Consider the following 8,526-nt stretch of genomic DNA (forward strand, 5'->3'; position numbering starts at 1 on the left):
TCACCAACTCTCTCTACTAGAGATTTTTCTTGACATCTCTAGACTTGTGTAGAGAATTCTAGTTTCTTCTAGATATCTCTAGAATTGGGTAGAGAATTTTACTATGATTTGGCCGACACTTCGAATTTATTGCAGACTCACGTGTCCTGCTGCATCCGACACGACACGCATGTCAACACGTGTCGACACTCCTCTGGACACTTCTACTTGTATTGCTGCAATTGTTAGACTTAATGTGGGTGTGTGGACATGTTTTTGTACCGTGTCAAGTGTGACATTCTGTTTTTTTATTGAATATTGTGTTTACCTCATTTAGACAACTCGTATCCCTGTTGAAACTGGGCACACGAATCCATATCCACAAATCATGATTGCGTATACTTTCTATTTTAGCCGTGTCCCCGTTTCTAAAGTTTCGGTGTTTGCTGTGTCCGACACTCGTGTCCGTGTCTACAAATCATAGGAATTTTAGAATCTATTAGACTTTTTAGAATTATGTAGATTATTCTAGAACATTCTAGATATCTCTAGATTAATGTAAAGAACCCTAGAACCTTCTAGAGCCTTGTGGAAGATTATAAAACTCTAGAAGTTGAGGTATGTAAATATTCTAGAAGAGTTTCAGATATTTTGTAAAGAATGTATATGGAATATCCTTAGAATACTATAGAAAAAGAAATGTGTCAAAAGGGGTCTAGAAAGTTCCCCTGATGCCTATAAAAGTGGGAGAGCCCCTCATTTGTGTATAACCTCAAAAGGTTGTAAGCATTCTTCCAGTAATAGAAGCCCTCTTTCTGAACTCTCTTTATCCGAGTGTTGCACTAGTTGGATAGAAGGCTGACTTATGCTAAGCATTGAGTTGTGAAGTGCAATTATCGCACGGTTTTGGCTAACTGAATTGCCAGGCTCGTGACAAGTGGTATCAAAGCCAAGGTTACAAGGGTGTCACCTCTGCAACACAAGGACACTATGGTTTCTAGTGGCTCGGACGTGGCTCGAGGAGATGCGAGGCGCGATGAGTCCCAGGCAAAAGTGGGGAAGTCTATGGACTTTGTGGCTGCCATAAAGGATTGACTTACGTGTATGGAGACTCACATCAACGAGCAAAGGGAGGTATTTGAGGAGCTCAAGGGTGAGGTCCTTAGCATGCTAAATCAATGGGGCGATGACCAAGCTGAGGAGAACGAAGCCTTGGAAGAGAAGCTTGCTACCCTCCAAGCCCAAGTGGAGGAAATGCGTGGGGATCATGTCGTGTGGAAGCACATCATGGCAAGTGAAGGCCTCATTGCGAATCATGTCCCGTGGTAAGAACTCCTGAACCTTATAAGGGCACTAGGGATGCTAGAGAGATAGATAATTGGCTATGGAAAATGGAACACTACTTCGAAGCTACCAAGATCACGAAGGAGGATGCCTAGATCCGTACTCCCACTATGTACCTTAACGTCACTGCTGCGCTGTAGTTGCGCAGGTGACATGCTGACATCGAGAAGGGCTCCTGCATCATTGATACTGGGGAAGACTTTAAGAAGGAAATCAAGAGGCAATTCTATCCTGAAAATATAGAGTTCTTGGCTAGGAAGAACTTGAAGAGACTCGAGCATACATGCTCTATCTGGGATTATGTGAGGGAATTCTCCACTCTTATGATCGAAGTGCCTGATATGCCAGAGAAGGAATTGTTTTTCAATTTCATGGATGGGTTGCAACATTGGGCTGGGCAGGAATTAGAAAGAAGGGGTGTACAAGACCTTTGCCTCAGCCATGGCTGTAACCGAAAAGTTGGTAGAATTCAAGAAGATAGATTCTTCTGGGTCCAAGTCCTCTAAGAGTGGCCAAGGCAAAGGTAAGGGAGAAAAGGATAAGAGTGGAGAGAACGGACAAACATTCCTATACTAATTTAATAAAGACAACCGTAAGGAGGATGTAAGCAAGTTTAAGCTTCGTGAGATTAGTTGCTTCATTTGCATGGGATCACACTATGCCAAGGAATGCCCAAAGAAGAAAGTTCTATGTGGTCTCATAGCTAAGTCCGTGGAATAGGATGTTGTTGAAGAAACTCAAGTAGGATCACTGCAATTATTAAGTGCCATAGCCAAGTCCATCGGAGAACCAAAGGGTCTAACAAAAGGACTCATGCATGTCCAAGTTGATATCAATGGCAAGAGCACCTGCACTATGGTAGACACGGGTGCCACTTACAACTTTGTCTCAATGGAGGAAGCGAAGTGATTGGACTTGAAGCCTAAGAGGGTGTCCGCATGGCTTAAGCCCTCAATTCTGAAGCCAAACCAGTCCAGGGTGTGGTTCATGGGGTTGAGCTACACATGGAAGTTTGGAAGGGAAAAGTTGACTTGACAGTTGCTCCTATGGATGACTTCCAATTGGTGTTCGGGATTGATTTTTAAGGCAAGTGAAGGCGGTTCCATGCCACACATATATTCAGGATGCATAATGGAGGAAAAGTATCCCTGCATGGTCCCTATATCACCAGGGGCAAAGGTGAACAGGGCTATGCTCTCAGCCATGCAGCTTGGGAAAGGATTCAAGAAAGGTTAAGTCACTTATCTTGCTGCTATGGTGGGTACTGAGGAAGAGCAAAGAACCAAGATGGAGGAGCCACAAGAGGTGGAAGCTATCCTTAAAGAATTCAGATATGTAATGCCTCCAGAGTTGCCTAGAAAGCTTCCACCAACGAGGGAGATAGATCACAAGATTGAGTTATTACCTGGTGCAAACCCCCCAGCAATGGCACTATATTGGATGGCGCCATCCGAGTTAGAGTAATTGAGGGGGCAACTAAAGCAGCTGTTGGATGCGGATGCGGGATCCATCCAGCCTTCCAAGGCCCCTTATGGAGCGCCAGTGTTGCTAGAAGCACGATGGCACACTTCGCTTGTGCATTGACTATTGGGCATTGAATAGGGCCACAATCAAGAAAAAGTATCTGATCCCTTGATTGCTGATCTTTTTTATCAGCTTGGAGAAGCTTGCTATCTCTCGAAAAGTTGGACTTGCGGTCAGGCTACCATCAAGTGCGTATTGCCGAAGGTGGTGAGGAGAATACTACCTGTGTCACTCGCTATGGGGCATTCGAATTTCTGGTAATGCCTTTTGGCCTCACGAATGCTCCTGCAATATTTTGCACACTTATGAACAAATTGTTCCACCCGTATCTGGACCAATTTGTAGGGGTGTATCTTGACGATATTGTAGCCTACAGCAAGACTATGGAGGAGCATTTGGAGCACTTGAAGGTCTTCCAAGTGCTAAGAGACAATGAGTTGTATGCAAAGGAGAAATGTTCATTTGCCCAGCAAGAAGTTTTCTTTCTGGGGCATAAGAGTAGTGGAGGGAACAAAAACAGAAGATGAAGAAGAGAGAGAGAGAGAGAGAGAGAGAGAGAGAGAGAGAGAGAGAGAGAGAGAGAGAGAGAGAGAGAGAGAGAGAGGATGGAGGTTGGAGGTTGGCGATATCTTGGATGGAGGAATCGATGTAGAAGGTGTCAGCAAGCTGGAGCAAATGGAGCGGAACTAGTTGTTGTTGGGGGGGAGGGGGAGACGATCACAACTGGAGCGAATCTAGTGACTCTTGGAGACGGACCGCAGTGGAATGGGGTTAGGAAAAGCGAAAAGATTGGAGTTCGAGCATCAAATGGCAGGAATCGGATTTAGGGGTGGAACGGCTGGAAGGATTGGAAGTGTAAATATTGTTAATATCTCAACTTTAGTTGGAGGGGACAGTGCCGATGGTGTGCGAATCCCCATCAGCATAAGATGTTTTCCTTGACGCTCACAACAAGTAATGACGCTCGGTTATTTGAAAACGATGGGTGGCCGGAATCAGGTGAAATCTCAACTATTTTGGAAAATGGACTACCTCTTCTTCAAATCTTAGGGAAGGAAGTAGACAGCAGGCGACACCTCCTAAAAGCTTGTCTGATAGGAAAATCAGTGGACAATGTGTGGAGTGCTGAGGAACTTAGGAACTGGGCTCGGAATCATTGGGGCATTCGGTCTCTAACCACTCCTAGTATCCTAGCAAAAAATGAATTCCTGTGTTTGATGAGGATGATATAGCTTTGAAGGTTCTAAGAATGGGAGCTGGTGCGTATGGTGATCACCTTCTCTTCCTTAAAAAAGTGGGACTAGGATTATCAACAAGGAGAGGAGGAAATCTGGGTTAAGTTTTATGGTATTCCACTCCATGTTTGGGCAACTTCCACCGTTGAAGCCCTGGGAAGGTGTCTCGGAATGGTGCTGGAAATAAAAATGGAACAGAATAATGGACAAAGCATGGGCTATGCTCTGGCCAGAATTCTCACCCCAAAATGGAAGCTTTCAGTTCCCTTCTTACGGCTTCGGGTTCAAAATTCTGACTATCTGGTGGGACTGGAGTGCCAGAATTTGCCTCCATTGCCACCGGAAAATTTCCGACCGGAATCAGGGTCCTTCCCGACGACGGTTGATTGCCAAGGAGATACTCGGGCGAGGCCGACGGCAGATCCAACAGACCTTTTCTCCCCTATAGCTGTCAGTGAGGATTTTGGCATTGGAATGCCCGAGAGTAGAAAGCGACATGATCTCAGGACTATGGGGCTTTCTCATGACGTGGGATTTTCAAAATTCAAATTCAAAGTTCAAAATCCTGATATAGCAAAGCGAACAGATCAAATGACAGCTGGAGAAAAGAACCATTGGCGGAAAAGACATAACATCGAGGTACCTATGATCCCTCTTGGATTACAAGCTAAAGTCAAGCGGGCCCTGGGTATTCTCAAGAGCAGTGCGTGGACCTACTTTCAATAAAAGGATCTTAAGAAATACCAATAATATCACACGCAAATGGAGATGGAAATGTAAGGTTTTTAACTCCGAATATCCAAGTAATAGTGATGGAAAACAAGATACTGAGCACCTAGGGGTAAGGATTTCTCACCCCCTATCTTTAGCTGGTAAATTCTCGCCCCGGTCCTTGGAAGAGGTTAACTCTCATAAATCTTTCCCAAGGGCAGAGGTTTCCTCTTAAATCAAAATTCCTACTCGTTGGGAGTCTAATCCTTGCTCCTAATGAGGATAGGGTTTTGGGTCATAAGAGGATTGGGAGATGACAATAAGGTACGATTAATCAAAGCTTTCGCTTCTTAGAGGGAATTATATCTGGTGATCATCACTGAATAAAAAATAATGGGAACCACTGAGCAACTTATTAACAAACTGTGGGGGAGGAATCACCGGGAGTGGGTTGCTTTGCCGTCAGTTGGAACGGCTGGAGGAATAATTATTATATGAAAGGAAGGAAGGTTTGCTAATGGAGGAACAAGATTTGGAAGATATTTGCTCACAGTTCAGTTTACTTCATCTGAATGGGATGAGAGGTGGATTTTCACGGCGGTATATGGCCCATTCAGGGCGAGAGAGAGGAAGGAACTGTGGAAAGAATTACAGCTTTCGAAATACTGGAAGAAAAAGAGGCAAGACCCTTAAATCCTTTGCCAAGCTGGGAAGGATGGGCCCATGCCTTTGATAATGATAGATTTTAGATCCAAGAAGATCTAAAGGAAAGAAAAGCATTATCTAGTTTCCTTGGCGATTGTGCTACAAGTGTCTTTTCTAGTGCAAGGAAAGGGTGGTGACAGCACCCGTCTCTCTGAGGCTATCATGATTAGTGTTGTTGGGAAAGAAATTTTAGCTTTTAATATCTGCTTCATTCGAGGTATCCAGGTTGTGGGGCCCAAGTATAGGAGTTTTGGGCGGTCACACTAATATAGATAAAATAGGGGGGTAATGAAGACAAGATTAAAAAGTCTGTTGGTCATTCTCAGGAAAAGGCGAGTAAAAAACATTTGTTTGTATTTAGGAAAATGGCTTCTTCTCCTTCTTCCTCGGAAGTTCGAACATATAAGCGGAAACGAAGGGAGGTATCTGACTGTTCGCAATGGTTTCAGCATCGTCGTTGGGCTAGAAACCTGAAATATAGTGAAGCGAAAGCCTCGGTGGAAGCTCCAACCTTAGCAGAATTGGTATAACGAATCATCAAAAGACAGTGGAAGCTATTCCAGGAGGACTACAGGAACAACGTGGAAGAACTTTATCCTATAACAGGTACTTATAACGTCAAGGATATTTGTACTCCGATTTACAAGCTCTCTTATTTCAAAGGTCGTCTGGAGAATGAAAACAAATTGCGACGGCTAGAATGGGAGGCCAAGCAAATTATTTGCATTGAGAAGATAAAGGAACTGATAGCTATCCGTTTGAATCCAGTGGAAGAGGTTCCTTTCCCGTAGTATGCTTCAGTCTTCTTTTCCAAAGAGATGGAACTAGAATTACAGATTGGGATCCTAATGAGGGAGTTGAGGAAGTGTGCGTAAAGTTCCGAACCAAAGTTAATTGACGTTTTGGTGTATGGTTTCTTGAAGTTTCTTTTTGGTAGACGGTCTTTTGGGAGGTTGGAATTAGTTTTTGATGGATGGAGAAGGTAAAAAGATTGCAATGAAGTCTTTTTAAGTTAGCGTATAGGTAGGATGTAGATTCAGAATGTTCAGTGATGTTTAATGTGCAGGGGATCGTACAAGAAGTATATAGCTTTTGAATTTTCCAGACTCTGAGTGGGTAATGCATAGGAAAGGTTAATGTATGGTGATGGTTTCTCTCTGAACATGGTTGAAGATGATCTCAAAGAGGAAGGGACACAACGAAATAGCCAAGTGGGAGTGCATGAAAGTATTTATCTTTCTATAGCGGTTTCACGTCAGTAGATTTTGTTTCTTTCTCGTGGCCAAGGGGTATGCCCCTGACTTTCCTTACTTGGTACTATGTAAAGCAAGTTGGGACCTCTGGTCCCCTTTGTAATTTTCATAGCATCAATAAAATTGTCAACTTTAAAATAAAAATAAAAAAATAGAGTAGTGGAGGGACTCTTCAAATGGATGAGACCAAGGTTCGTGCCATCAAGTAGTGGGAACCCCCTACAAAGGTGAACGAGTTAAGATCCTTTCTTGGATTAGTGAACTATTATAGGTGTTCCATCAAGGACTATTTGGGTTGAGCTGCACCTCTTACCAACCTGCTACGGAAGAACATGAGTTGGAAATGGGTGGAGGAACACAACAGGCCTTTGACTATCTAAAGCAAGTCGTAATGGAGAAACCAATTTGATGCTCGCAGACCCACGTAAACCATATGAAGTGCACACCGATGCTTCCGACTTTGCCATTTTGGGGGGTGGTGGTGGGGGCGGGGATGCAGAAAGACGATATACAGTGAGATGACAGCTGTGGTATATTGCAAGGCATTACCTACTTGGAGCCAAGTTTGTAGTGCTAACAGACAAAGTAGCCACCAGCTTTTTTCAATCCCAAAAGAAGTTGAGCCCTAAGCATGCTCGATGGTAGGACTTCTTGGCAGAATTCGATAGGACTTCTTGGCAGAATTCGATACGGTGCTTGAGTACAAGCCGGGAAGGACCAATCAGGTGGCAGATGTCCTAAGCAGGAAAGTGGGGCTAGCTGTAGGCTTACAAGAAAGGGCTGAGTGCTTCTTGAAAGGCACCATACAAGACTCGAACAAGGAAGGACTTGAAAAGGATCCTATTGCAACGAGTCTAATGGAGTAGGCCCAACAGCAAGAGACAATGCGATTCTGGTTAGAAAATGGCCTATTCTACACTAGGGAAGACAATTGTATGTTCCCAACTGGGAGAACTTGAGGAAGAATTTGATCAAGGAATGTCGTGACTCACAATAGGCAGGGCACCCAGGGCAAAAAGTGCACGAGGGCTCTATTGGAGGGAGCCTACTTTTGGCCACAAATGCGAGATGATGTGGAAGCCTATGTGCGGACGTGTCTTGTTTGCCAACAAGACAAGGTGGAGTAGCAACATCCTATAGGGCTCTTGGAGCCACTCCTAATCCCAAAAGGCCCATGGGAGAGTTTATCCATGGACTTCATCACATGCCTTCCAAAATCTGAGGGATTTGGATCTATCATGGTAGTGGTGGAACGATTCTCCAAGTATGCTACTTTCATGGTTGCTTCACAAGATTACACTACAGAGGAGGCTGCTCGGCTATTCCTAAAGAACATAATGAATTATTGGGGTGTGCCTAGAAATATAGTGAGTGATCGGGATCCCTGCTTCACGGCCAGGTTTTGGATGGAATTGTTCAAGTTGCTAGGCTTAGACCTCTGCTTCTCCACAAGCTTCCACCCACAAACTGATGGACAGACAGAGCATGTCAATGCGCTCTTTGAGCTCTACTTGAGGCACTTTGTGTGTGCCAATTGTAATGTTTGATCAACCAAGGATTTACCTAGTAGAATAGTGATAAGTAGAATAGTGATAAGTAGTGTTTGGTTGCCAATCTTGTAAGGAATGGGAGCGTAGGGGTGCAACTCGGGTCGGGTTGAGGCCAACCCTAACCCAACCCGAGATAGCATTCCCTCAACCCTAACCTGACCCAACCCGAGCCTCGGGTTGAGGATGGTCAACCCTAACCCAACCCGCCCCAAATCGGGTCGGGTC

General features: G+C 44.4%; 1 pseudogene; it reads left to right on the top strand.

The window, feature by feature from the left end:
• Positions 1–2,577: 2,577 nt before the first annotated feature.
• Positions 2,578–7,920, top strand: LOC143861520 (uncharacterized; annotated as a pseudogene).
• The last annotated feature ends 606 nt before the right edge of the window (positions 7,921–8,526 follow it).

The sequence above is a fragment of the Tasmannia lanceolata genome, unplaced genomic scaffold (assembly GCF_043159265.1).
Source record: "Tasmannia lanceolata isolate RefF3 unplaced genomic scaffold, GAP_Taslan_0.1 ptg000037l, whole genome shotgun sequence".
Taxonomy (NCBI): domain Eukaryota; kingdom Viridiplantae; phylum Streptophyta; class Magnoliopsida; order Canellales; family Winteraceae; genus Tasmannia; species Tasmannia lanceolata.